Source organism: Papio anubis, chromosome 17, assembly GCF_008728515.1.
Source record: "Papio anubis isolate 15944 chromosome 17, Panubis1.0, whole genome shotgun sequence".
In the NCBI taxonomy this organism is placed as follows: domain Eukaryota; kingdom Metazoa; phylum Chordata; class Mammalia; order Primates; family Cercopithecidae; genus Papio; species Papio anubis.
Window position 1 is genome coordinate 60,034,798 of NC_044992.1, and position 13,727 is coordinate 60,048,524.

Here is a 13,727-nt window from a genome sequence, read left to right on the forward strand (position 1 = left end):
TCCACAACATGAACAAATCAGGAGCTTATCATAAAAGACTGGATTTTGGCTTCTTCTGAAAAATCAGATATGGTAATATATGGCTCACATTCCCGCCTGGCAGCATGAGGGCAAGCGGAGTGGCAGCTGCCCCCGTGGCTCCGGCACATGTCCCCACTCCACCCCTGTCCTCTCCACTCCCCACGAATCACCATCCCCAACCTCATTCATTGGTGGTGTCTGCCTGGCCTCTGAAGGTGTTTGAGTCCACAGCCCTTGCATGAGATTCTTGCAGTTCATTCATTCACTCAGCAAACGCTTACTGGGCTTCTAACCAGGCCAAGTTCTGTGAGAGGCTCCCACATCAATAAATTATACATTAGTGATTCTAGAACCATACATTAGGCCCTCAATTAAGGTAAATCCTGCTGATGTGAGAGCATGGAAGAGGGGTCTGCAGCTCAGCCTGGAGGGAGTCAGGGGAAGCAGCCCAGAGACACACCCTTGGGAAGTTGGTTGTCATCTAATTTTTTTTTTTTTTCTTGAGACAGAGACTTGCTCTGTTGCCCAGGCTGGGGTGCAATGGAGCAATCTTGGCTCACTGCAAACTCCGTCTCCCGGGTTCAAGGGATTCTCCTGCCTCAGCCTCCTGAGTAGCTGGGACTACAGATGCGTGCCACCACACCTGGCTAGTTATTTGGTAGAGAGAGGGTTTTGCCATATTGGCCAGGCTGGTCTCAAATTCCTAACCTCAGGTGATCCACCTGCCTCAGTTTCCCAAAGTGCTGGGATTACAGGCATGAGCCATCATGCCCGGCCTGCCGTCTAAATTCCAGTGAGGTATAAGGAGGACCCTGACCTCGGGCTAAGCCATCTGTCTCTCTGGACTTGTCCTGGAGTTTGCTCTCCAATGCCTCATCTCTGTGCTGATTTTGACGGCCTCTTCACAGAGCAGGACTTTCTGTGTTTATCCAGGGAGTACAGAAAACACAGTGCGGACGCTCCGCTGTGGTGTGAGGCAGCCTCAGGGCTAGAAAGATCTCCACGGGCAGGCTGGAGGCCCCGTTCTTGGAGTCTGTGTGTGTGTTAGCAGGCAACATGAGAGGCCAAAGCCTTGGAGTCAGGTACACTTGGTTTAAGTCCTGGCTTTGCCACTTACCAGCTATGTGACTGGGTGGTGATTACACTCTCTCAGTGTTTCCTTGACTGTAAAGTGGGGATATAGTGTTTATTCCTAAGGTGACTGGTTTGTTTTTGTTTTTATTTTTTGAGACAGAATCTTACTCTGTTGCCCAGGCTGGAGTGCAGTGACGCAATGTTGGCTCACTGCAGCCTTGACCTCCCAGGCTCAAGCAATCCTCCCACCTCAGCTTCCCGAGTAGTGGGACTACAGGCACACACCATGTTTTTGTTTGTTTGTTTGTTTGTTTGTGTTTGAGGCGGAGTCTCGCTCTGTCGCCTAGGTTGGAGTGCAGTGGTGTGATCTCGGCTCACTGCAAGCTCCTGGCCTTGGCACTGGAACAATACCATTGAACCTCCTTAGTCTTCAGCTTCGCTGACTGTACATCTTAGGATTTGTCAACCTCCATAATCATGTGAGACAATTCTTTGTGATAAATGTATATATTATAAATATATATGATTTATAATATACATATCATTTATCTATATAGATCTATATATAATTTCTTATCCATATGTCTTTTTTTTTTTTGAGGCAGGGTCTTGCTCTGTCACCCAGGCTTGAGTACAATGGTGTGATCATGGCTCACTGCAGCCTCAACCTCCTGGGCTCAAGAAATGCTCCCACCTCACTCAGTCTCCTGAGTAGCTGGGACCACAGGTATGTACCAGAACACCTAGGCAATTTTTTTTTTTTTTTTTTTTTTGAGATAGGGTATCACTTTGTCACCCAGGTTGGAGTGCAGTGGCATGGTCTTGGCTCACTGCAACCTCCACCTCCCCGGTTCAAGAAATTCTCCACCCTTAGCCTCCTGAGTAGCTGGGACCACAGGCATGTGCCACCATGCCTGGCTGATTTTTGTGTTTTTTTGTAGAGGTGGAGTTTTACCATGTTGCCCTGGCTGGTCTTGATCTCCTGAGCTCAAAGTGATCTGCTGCCTCGGCCACCCAAAGTGCTAGTATTGTAGGCATGAGCCACCGTGCCTGGATCATACCTGGCTAATTAATTTTTTTTTTTTTTTTTTGTAGAGACAGGGTCTCACTATGTTGCTCAGGTGGCCTCAAACTCCTGGGCTCAAGTGATTCTCCTGCCTCGGCCTCCCAAAGTATTGGGTTTATAGGCATGAGCCACCATGCCTGGCCATGATTTATTATAGATAGATATATCCTACAGGTTCTATTTCTTTGGAGATCCCGGAGAGGTATGTGTGTGTGTGTGTGTGTGTGTGTGTGTGTGTGTGTGTGTGTGTATAGCTTCTTATATATATCATTTATATATATGATTTATTATGTATATATCTCTCTTCTGTTGGTCCTATTTCATTAGAGAATCCTGATTTATATATGACTGTTACAAATAAATCTGCTGTAATAATTTGTGCACAATATTTTATATGAACATAAATTTTCATTTCTCTGGGATAAATACCCAGGAGGGTGATTGCTGGGTCTTGAGGTAAGTGTATGTTTAACTTTATAAGAAACTGCCAAACTGTTTTCTAGAATGGCAGTACCATTTTGCATCCACTCCTCATTTTAATTATTTTGTTCTATGAGTTAAATGTGTTAACTTCAGCATGGGCTGACATTTGAAGGCTGGTCATGCAGGAATCTTTGCCTACTTGAATTATAATCACCACCGTGACACACATCCTTGTTTTAACTTTCACATATATAAGCCAAGCCCAGAGGTCTGAAGGTTTAGAGATTTGAAATAACAAACCTGGCCGCCTCAGATTTTCTTGGCTGGCACCAGGCCTTGCCAGGCCTTTGAATCAGCTGGGTGCAGGCAAGGGTCACCAGGAAACTCAGGCTGCCTGGACCGACAGGGAGTATGGGACGAAGCTTACTCCAGGTCTAGCTCGTGGTCAGCCTGGCTGGGGCCTGAGGCTTCCAGGCCCGCTCAGTGTGCACGGTCAGGAAACGGCCTGGGCTCTTGAAATCACCCCAGCCCTGAAAAATGAATTCATAAACAGAGACACTCCAAGCTCCTTTCTTTGAGAAATAGCATCTTTTAGCCTGGAATAAAATCAATTTGCAGAGCTGCTATGACTCCGTGTTCCTCGGGCTCTGCGCACCTCTGTGTCAGTGACAAGTGGCTTTGGGACTTCTTTTCCTGGAGAAGACGGCTATGGAGTTTTCTTTTTTTTTAATTTTTAATTAACTTTTTGTTGTTGTTGTTGTTGTTGTTGTTTTAGAGATGGGAGAGTTTCACTATGTTGCCAAGGCTGGTCTTGAACTCCTGGCCTCCAGTGATCCTCCTGCCTCAGCCTCTCGAAAAGCTGAGATCACAGGAGTGATACATGGTGCCCAGCTCTAGAGTTGTTTACTGATGCTTAATATTATGACTTTCTCCTTTCCACCCTCCCTGTACCCTTCACCCCAAGTAAACATGTACAAATATATGTATATATATTATACATATCTTTATTTATTTTTTTATAGAGATAAGGTCTTGCTATGTTACCCAGGCCTCTCAAACTCCCAGCCTCAAGTGATCCTCCTACCTTGGCCTCCCAAAATGCTGGGATAACAGGTGCGAGCCACCACATCCAGCTCATAGTTTTTATCTTGTCTATGGTTATTATTACCTAACACTATGAGTTTATTTGAACATACAGCATTTGGGTACTGTTTTGATAAATAGATTCAATTAGACATCACAATGGTATGGACCTTTCTAGTTTTCCATTATCTCACCTGAGGCAGGTGAACTGTTAACTCCATTTTATCCAGAATTTCCCAGGGCTAGAACCCATAGATTCAGAGCTTTTTTGTTTGTTTTTTGAGACAGGGTCTCACTCCCGTCGCCCAGACTGGAGTACAGTGATACCATCTTGGATCACTTCAGCCTTAACTTTCGGGAGTTCAGTGATCCTCCCCACCTCAGCCTCTAGGGTAGCTGGGACTGCAGGTGTGTGTCGCCATGCCCGGCTAATTTTTTTTTTTTTTTCCAGTAGAGACAGGGTTTCGACCATGTTGCCCAGGCTGGTCTTAAATTCCTGGACTCAATCATCAAGCTGGCCGGGCACGGTGGCTCACGCCTGTAATCCCAGCACTTTGGGAGGCCGAGGTGGGTGGATCACGAGGTCAAGAGATCGAGACCATCCTGGCCAACATGGTGAAACCCCATCTCTACTAAAAGTGCAAAAATTAGCTGGGCATGGTGGTGCACATACGTAGTCCCAGCTACTCAGGAGGCCAAGGCAGGAGAATCGCTTGAACCTGGGAGGCAGAGGTTGCAGTGAGCCGAGATTGTGCCACTACACTCCAGCCTGGCAACAGAGCAAGACTCTGTCTAAGAAAAAAAAAAAGCCTCAAGCTATCCACCCATCTTGGCCTCCCAAAGAGTTGGGATTACAGGCGTGAGCCACGACGCCTAACCTAGATTCGTAACTATTAAGGCACTCTCCAAAGCTCCCATGGCTATAAGTGGCTGATTGGGAGCTGGAAGCCAGGGGACTGAGTCTGGTTCTGTGGCTTACTGTCATTCTAGCGTGGAGCTGTCCAATGTGGAAGCCACTAGCTGCATCTGGCAGGGGACACGTGATGTGGCTGGTCTGTACTGAGATGTGTGGGAAGTGCAAAATCCACATGGTATGTTGAAGATTTGGCATGCAAAGGATAATGAATGTAGGGTATCTCATTAATATATTTTTATACAGATGTTCCTCAACTTATGATGAGGTTATGTTCCGATAAATCCATTATTAAAGTCAAAAATTCTTTAATGGAACTATGGTTAAATTGGGGACCATCTGTATTGTTTACATGCTGAAATGATATTTTGGATTTGTTGGGTTAAGTATTTTATAAAAATGAATAATCCCATCTGTCTTTTTTTTTTTTTTATAATTTGGAGTTTCGCTCTTGTTGCCCAGGCTGGAGTGTAATGGCTTGATCTCAGCTCACTGCAACCTCTATCTCCTAGGTTCAAGCGATTCTCCTGCCTCAACCTCCTGAGTAGCTGGGATTACAGGCACTGCCACCACGCCCGGATAATTTTTGTATTTTTAGTAGAGATGGGGTTTCGCCATGTTGGCCAGGCTGGTCTTGAACTCTTGACCTTAGGTGATCCACCCACCTCGGCCTCCCAAAGTGCTGGGATTACAGGTGTGAGCCACCTCACCCAGCCCTCCATCTGCCTGCCTGCCTGCCTTCCTTCCTTCCTTCTTTCCTTCCTTCCTTCCTTCCTTCCCTCTGTTTCTCTCTCTCTTTCTCTCTTTCCCTCTCAGGGTCTTACTCTGTTGCCCAGGTTGGAGGGCACTGGCATGATAAGGGCTCACTGCAGCTTTGATTTCCCAGGCTCAAGTGATCCTCCCACCTCAGCCTCCCGAAGTGTAGGGATTACAGGTATGAGCCACTGCACCCAGCTTCATATTTTTATTTACAAATATTTTAGACATTTGAAATACCACAGCATTCAGATCTGCTTACAACATGAATGAAAATGACTGCTTATCAAGAGACTGCCATGATTTTGTGACATGACTATAGCAGTCTTATAAGTAAATTCAGAGTAGTTAAGCAGATCTAAAATATGGAGTAACATTTAGGCTAGGCACGGTGGCTCACGACTGTAACCCCAGCACTTGAAGAGGCCGAGGTGGGTGGATCACTTGAGGCCAGGAGTTCAAGACCAGGCTGGCCAACATGGTGAAACCCTGTCTCTACTAAAAATACAAAAAAAAAAAAATTAGCCAGGCATGGTGGTGCATGCCTGTAGACCCAACTACACAGGAGGCTGAGTCATGAGAATCGCTTGAACCTGGGAGGCAGAGCCTGCAGTGAGCCGAGATCATGCCACTGTACTCCAGCCTGGGTGACAGAGCAAGACTCTGTCTCAAAAAATAAAATAAAATAAAATATGGAATAACATTTTAAACCATCATATGCCACTCCGAAGCTGACCTGTTTCCTACAATTAAACATTTGCTTGGCTATAGGAGAAAGTGGCAAACATTCTTGATGACCACACTGCAGCCTATGAAACTGGATTTCTGACACTGGGCTCCAGCTTCATATCCTCAGGGTCTTTGTAGGGGGGCAAGCATGTGAACAGCGTCCAGCTCACACTCCCATTATGCTGTCCTGAACCTCCTCCTAGGGGCAAATGGTGGAAGTGATATAGAAATGGGCAGAGCAGGCCACAAACTTTAACATAAGATTCTCAATGTGTGTGTGTGTTTTTTAATTGAGGTATAATTGACGTGCCATAAAATTGACCCTTGTAAAGTGTACAATTCAGTACTTTTACTGTATTCACGGAGCTATGCAGCTATCACCACTATCTAATTTCAGAAGATTTCTTCACTCCCTAAAAAAAACTGCGTATCCATTAGCGGTCACTCCCCATTGATCCCTTCCTCCCCAGCCCTGGGCAACCACTCATCTACTCTCTGTGTCTGTGGACTTGCCTACGCTGCACATTTTATATGCATGGAATCATACACTCTGTCGTCGTTTGTGTCTGGCTTATTTCACTTACCGTGTTTTCAAGGTTTATCCCTGTTGTGGCGTGGATCAGTACTTCATTCCTTTTTACTGCCAAGCAACATTCCAGTGTATGGAGATACCACATTTTGTTTATCCGTTTGTCAACGGAAGAGCATTTGGGTTATATCCACTTTTTGACTTTTATGAATAATGCTGTCATGAACATTTGTGCACACATTTTTGTGTAAACGTATGTTTGCAATTCTTAGATGTATAGCCAGAAGTGGAATTGCTGGGTCGTAAGGAGATATAGGGTGACTCTGTTTAAGATTTTGAGAAAGACATCAACATGGTGAAACCCAGTCTCCACCACAAAACAAACAAACAAACAAACAAAATAAACAAACAAAAAACCCAACTCGGCCAGGCGTGGTGCTCACGCCTGTAATCCTATCACTCTGGGAGGCCGACGTGGGCAGATCACCTGAGGTCGGGAGTTCGAGACCAGCCTGACCAACCTGGAGAAACCCAGTCTCTACTAAAAATACAAAAATTAGCTGAGCGTGGTGGCGGGTGCCTGTAATCCCAGTTACTCGGGAGGCTGAGGTGGGAGAATCGCTTGAACCAGGAGGCAGAGGTTGCGGTGAGCCGAGATAGAGCCATTGCTCTTCAACCTGGGCAACGAGAGTGACATTCCACCTAGAAACAAAACAAAACAAAAAAACAAAATTCAAAAAAGTAGCAAGGTGTGGTGGTGCGTGCCTGTAGTCCCAGCTACGCGGGAGGCTGAGGTGGGAGGATTGCTTGCACCTGGGAGGCAGCGATTGCAGTGAGCCGAGATCGCACCACGGCACTCCAGCCTGGGCGACAGAGTGAGACTCAGTCTCAAAACAAAACAAAACAAAAACTTCAGCTTGCTTTCAAATTTGTTTTTGAAATTTATCCATAGTCATATATGTGGCTCTTGTTCTTTTTTTTTTTTTTAACTGTATGCAATTTGTTTCTCTAGCCTTCTGCTGATGAATATTTGAGTTGTTTGCAGTTTTTTGCTATTACAGACAGCGTTACAATGGGCAGTGCTGTTTACTCTGTTTCGGGCAAGTGTATGAGCTTGTGGTGTATATCCGGAAGCAGAACTGGTGGACTGAAGGATTTATTCACCACTGATTTTACTAGCTATGGCCAAATTGTTCTTCAAAATGACTGTAGTAATTTACACTCTGGCCAGCAGTGTGTGTGCATTCCCATTTCTGGTGTCCTTGCCAACACTTGCCATTGTTAGTCCTTCAAGCTCTTGCCAAGCTGAAGGATGTAAAGTGGTCTTTCCGGGTCGTTTTAAGTTTCATTTCCCTGTTAATGAGTTTGGAGGCTCTTTTCACATGCCCTTGATCATTCTGTGAGTTTCCTGTTAATATCCTTTTGCCCATTTTCCACTTGGGTTGTTTGTTATTTTCTTCTTGATTTTATGGGAGTTTAAAAAAATTTTTTTCTGAAAATGAATCTTAAAGTCTGTGGCTTTATTCTCACTGTTGTTATGGTTTTTAAATTTTCCTTCTTGTTTCTTTTGGTAAGAAGTTTCTAAAATAATTTTATAGTATATCCTTTTTCTATCTTATTTGAGAAACTCTTTTCTACTCTGCTATAAAGAAAATCCCTATACATTTTTTTCTAACCATTTTGGAGTTTTGCCTCCACAATTGCGTCTTCAATTCACCTGTAATTTATTTTTGTGTATGCTGTGAAGTAAGGATCAAACTATTTTCTCCCATTTGGGTAACTAATTAGGCCAGCACCAGTGTCTTCTTTGTACTATCTGTAATGTCTTCTCTGCCACATATTGTTTTCATATGGCATGGGTCATTTGCTGGTTATATTTTGTTCCACTGGGTTCTTTGTTTCTCCCTGCACAAATACTACACTGTTTTGTTTTTTTTTTTTTTGATAGAGAGTCTGGCTCTGTTGCCCAGGCTGGAGTGCAACGGTGCCGCTGGCTCACTGTGGCCTCTGCAGACCTCCCAGCTTAAGCAGTCCTTCCAACTCAGCCTCAGCCTCAGCCTCCCAAGTAGCTGGGATTACAGGTGCACACCACCATGCCTGGCTAATTTTTTGGTTTAGTAGAGGTTTCGTCATGTTTGCCAGGCTGGTGTCAAACTCCTGGCCTCAAGTGATTTGCCCACCTTGGCCTCCCAAAGTGCTAGGATTACAGGTGTGAGCCACTGCACCCAGCTAGATTTATTCTTAAGCCTTTTATAACTTTTGTTGCTATTGTAAATGGGATTTTTTTTTTTTTTTTTTTTTTTTTTTTTTGAGACGGAGTCTCGCTCTGTAGCCCAGGCTAGAGTGCAGTGGCCGGATCTCAGCTCACTGCAAGCTCCGCCTCCCGGGCTTACGCCATTCTCCGGCCTCAGCCTCCCGAGTAGCTGGGACTACAGGCGCCCGCCACCTCGCCCGGCTAGTTTTTTGTATTTCTTAGTAGAGACGGGGTTTCACCGTGTTAGCCAGGATGGTCTCGATCTCCTGACCTCGTGATCCACCCGTCTCGGCCTCCCAAAGTGCTGGGATTACAGGCTTGAGCCACCGCGCCCGGCTTTTTTTTTTTTTTTTTAAGATGAACTCTTGCTCTGTTGCCCAGGCTGGAGTTCAGTGGTACGATCTTGGCTCACTGCAACCTCTGCCTCCTGGGTTCAAGCGATTCTCCTGCCTCAGCCTCCTGAGCAGCTGGGATTACAGGCGCCTGCCACCATGCATGGCTAATTTTTTGTATTTTTAGTAGAGACGGGGTTTCACCGTGTTGGCCAGGCTGGTCTCGAACTCCTGACCTCATGATCCACCTGCCTTGGCCTCCCAAAGTGCTGGGATTACAGGCGTGAGCCACTGTGCCAGGCCCTCATTCATAGCTTTTGATTTTACCTTTTCCCTGTGTAATCTCTCCAGTGCTGTTAAGAGAGGCCAAGTGACTCTATAATCTTTATAATGACCACCACTGTCACAGTGTCTAAGTGCCCAAGCCATTCCAAATCCCAGTGCCTTATCCTCTACCTACCCTTCATCCCATGCCACTGCTGTTAATTTGAGTGATTTTAATACCACTGAATGCCACTGATTACACTTGACTCATTCCATCCCCACTACATCCTTTCCAGGATTCTATTTTGAGGGGATGTCCTTCGTTCTAGTAACCCCTCCTAATCTGAGATAAATCTTACTTGATCATTTTAATTTTTAAAAATTCCCTAATGAATTCACTTTAAATTTAGGATTTTAAAATCTTTGTTCTTATTTATTTATTTGAGATGGAGTTTCACTCTTGTTGCCCAGGCTGGAGTGCAGTGGTGCGATCTCGGCTTACTGCAACCTGCTCCTCCCAGGTTCAAACAATTCTCCTGCCTCAGCCTCCCAAGTAGCTGTGATTACAGGCATGTGCCACCACATTCAGCTAATTTTTGCATTTCTTGGTAGAGACGGGGTTTCACCATGTTGGCCAGGCTAGTCTCGAACTCCTGACCTCAGGTGATTAGCCTGCCTTGGCCCGGGAGGGGCAGGTTGCAGTGAGCCGAGATCGCACCACTGCACTCCAGTTCGGGGAATGGGCTGACCAACTGTTCTGGTTTTCTTGGGGCCATCCTGGTTTTAAAACCCAAAGTCTCACATCTCAGGAGACCCCCTAGTCCCAGGCAAACGGGGATGGCTGGTGACTCTCCCAGGAAGAATGTTTGCTTTGCCTTCATCTCCAGCTTCTAGAAAGGAAGACGTGAGCTTGGGGCAAGGTGAAGAGAAATTGCAGGGACTGGGGGAGCGCTAGACAGCCAGAGGGTAGTGCTTCCCCACCTTTCTGGCTGTAACAGAAGCGGGGCTCAGACTTGAGATGCACCAGTTTCTGCTGAATATGAGAAAGGGCTGAAGTGTGAGTTCCTGGTCACAAGAATGTTCACCACAGCTGGGAGGAAGAATGGATGCCTGGCTGGGGCCCAGGGGCCTCTATGGCCACGCCACTTCCAGGTTATTTCCTACAAAAGCTCTACCTCTTTCACTGAGGAAGACCCCTTAGTTTCTTAGTTTACAGAAAGCACATAGAACCGTGTAGATGTATACATACTGACATGAAAAGATGCTCATGATTAACTATTTAAACAAACAAACAAAAAAGCACCTTCAGAATGTCTTGCACCATAGGAGCTCTTTTCTGTGAATTAATAAGTTAGAAGCAGCATACTGGCATGACACCTCCTGCTCTATTTAACCTCTTATCAAGGACAAGTTTAGAGATGCTTGCTTTGGCTTTTGGAGAAGAAGAAAAAAAGTACCACAGATTTTATGAACATAATATTAATGCTCACCATAACATTCTAGGCTTCGAGCTGCTCCCTGCATGTCATCATAAACATACGGCACAGAGCCTGTCTGGAGATTGCTGCAGTTACTCAGAGTGTTGGGAGAGTTTTCTAGCTTTTTCTGACCTTCTGGAAATTTGCGTCGATGCCTCTGTCCATTTCCATGTTCGGCAATGCGTTTGTGGGTCTTTTCTTAAACAGCCAAGTTGCTTTTCTTCGCAAGCTTCCTGGTATGGGTTTTATGACATTAGTGCCCTTTGGCCTACGAGCAGAGTCCAGATTTGAGAGCCCACCAAGGCAGAGCTCCTAGGGAGTGTCTGTAGGGACTGTTTTCCTCTCTTTGGGCTTCAAAAAAGACTTATGACTGGGCCAGGCCAGGCACGGAGGCTCATGCCTGTAATCTCAACACTTTGGGAGGCTAAGGTGGACAGATGACCTGATGTCAGGAGTTTGAGACCAGCCTGACCAACACAGTGACACCCCATCTCTACTAAAAATACAAAAATTAGCCAGGCGTGGTGGCAGGAACCTGTAATCCCAGCTACTTGGAAGGCTGAGGCAGGAGAATCGCTTGAACCCGGGAGGTGAAGGGTGCCACTGCACTCCAGCCTGGGTGACACAGCAAGACTCTGTCTCAAACAAATAAAAAAGACCAGATGTGGTGGCTCACGCCTGTAATCCCAGCACTTTGGGAGGCAGAGGCAGGTGGATCACTGGAGGTCAGGAGTTTGAGACCAGACTGACCAACATGGTGAAACCCCGACTCTACTGAAAATACAAAACTTAGCCGGGCGTGGTGATGGGCACCTGTAGTCCCAGCTACTTGGGAGGCTGAGGCAGGAGAATTGCTTGAACCCAGGAGGTGGAAACTGCAGTGAGCTGAGATTGCATCGCTGCACTCCAGCCTGGGCGACAGAGTGAGACTTCAACTCAACTCAAAACAAAACAAAATAAAACAAAACATAAACAAACAAAAGCCTCTGTGGCCTTGGGGCTGGACCAGCTCAATGAAGTGGGGGGTCTCCTCTGCCAGGATGCCTGAGCTGGAGGTCCCAGGGCTCGGTCAGCCCATTCTTGCCTCTTTACCCACTACTGGGGAAAGTGCAGAAAGCGGGTTTCCTAAGAAACTCCTGGGCCATGGCCTTCTAGACTTGTCTACTTCTGACCTCAAATCAAGGAAGAGAAGATTGGTTAAAATGACTTTCTACCATGCTACTTCCTTTGTCAGTTCCTGCAGAGCCTCCAACAAGGTGTGTGGGCATCCTCTCTCCTTCAGCATCCAGTCATCCAAGCTGGGAGCCCCAGAGGAGGAAGCACCTGTTTTTGCCCTAACTTAGGGAAGGGCTTTGGATTCTCCGCCATTCAGGATGAGTCACTGTGGGACTGCAGAGAGGATTTTACTCATCCCCCAGGAATGGACCCTTGGAAGGCTCCAGAATGACTAGCCTCAAGTGTTCTGTCTCAGGCACGCGGCATTTTCCCCCACTCCACGTCTGCAGTCCCTTCCTCTCTGGACACATCCTGTTTCTGGGAGCAGGCGTCATGCCACGCAGATTGCAGCCTCTGAGCAGACGGGCGGAGACATCCTTCCTCTTATTTCTAGTACCTAATCCCATCTTCCTTCCCAGTCAGAGATATCGATCAGCATCTCCGCTTTTCCCAGGTCCCTGCACGCCAGGGAGGGAGAGTGGGGAAGGAACATGTTTCTATTGGCAACTCCAACTTATTGGAGGTGCTTAGAAACCACTGCTGATTTCTCACCAGCTTCTCAAGCACAGATAATCAGGAGAAGATCTAGGGCAAGGATCCATCTATTCATTCGCTCAGTAAATATTTAAGTGCCTACGATGTGCCAAGCCCCATTCTGGATACTGGGCTACGGTTGTAAACAAAACATGTAAATCAATGTCCTCAAAGCAATTACGTTCTGCCGGGAGGGACAGCTGATAAACAAGATAAAAGATATAAAAATTGTAGCATCTGCGGTGGCTCACGCCTGTAATCCCAGCACTTTGGGAGGCCGAGGCGGGCGGATCACGAGGTCAGGAGATCGAGACCATCCTGTGAACACGGTGAAACCCCGTCTCTACTAAAAAATACGAAAAAAAAAATAAGCCAGGCGTGGTGGCGGGCGCCTGTAGTCCCAGCTACTCGGGAGGTTGAGGCAGGAGAATGGCGTGAGCCCGAGAGGCAGAGGTTGCAGTGAGCCGAGATCGCGCCACTGCACTCCAGCCTGGGCGACAGAGCGAGACTCCGTCTCAAAAAAAAAAAAAAAAAAAAACCAAAAACCAAAACAAAACAAAACAAAAATTAGTGGGGTGTGGTGGTGCACACTTGTGGTCCCAGCTACTCCAGAGGCTCAGGTGGGAGGATCACCTGATCCAATACAGTTACAAGGTCAAACGATAAGGTACAGATTAAAAAAAATTTTTATTATCTTTCTCCTCCTGAGATAACGAAATACAGTAGTGTATGAAAAACTTTTCATACATTACTCTCCAAGGTTTATCTTGTTAATCCTTTAAGACGTATCATCTCCCTATCCTTCGCTGCACCTGAAAAGAGCTGGAGCGGGCAGGTAACCCGATCTCCTCCACCAGGTGAGTCCCGGATGGAGGTGTCAGCTACAAGACCAGGAGCAGAGCACTCCTGGGGCTTTGCTGGAACCATCGGCGTGGGAATGCGGTCTCTTCCCTCGTCCGAAAGACGCCAAGTTCCCGACGGGCAGCAGACTCGGTTCTAATCTTCCTCGCCCCAGCCTCTCGGAGCGCCCTGCACGCAGAGGGCGTCTAATAAGTG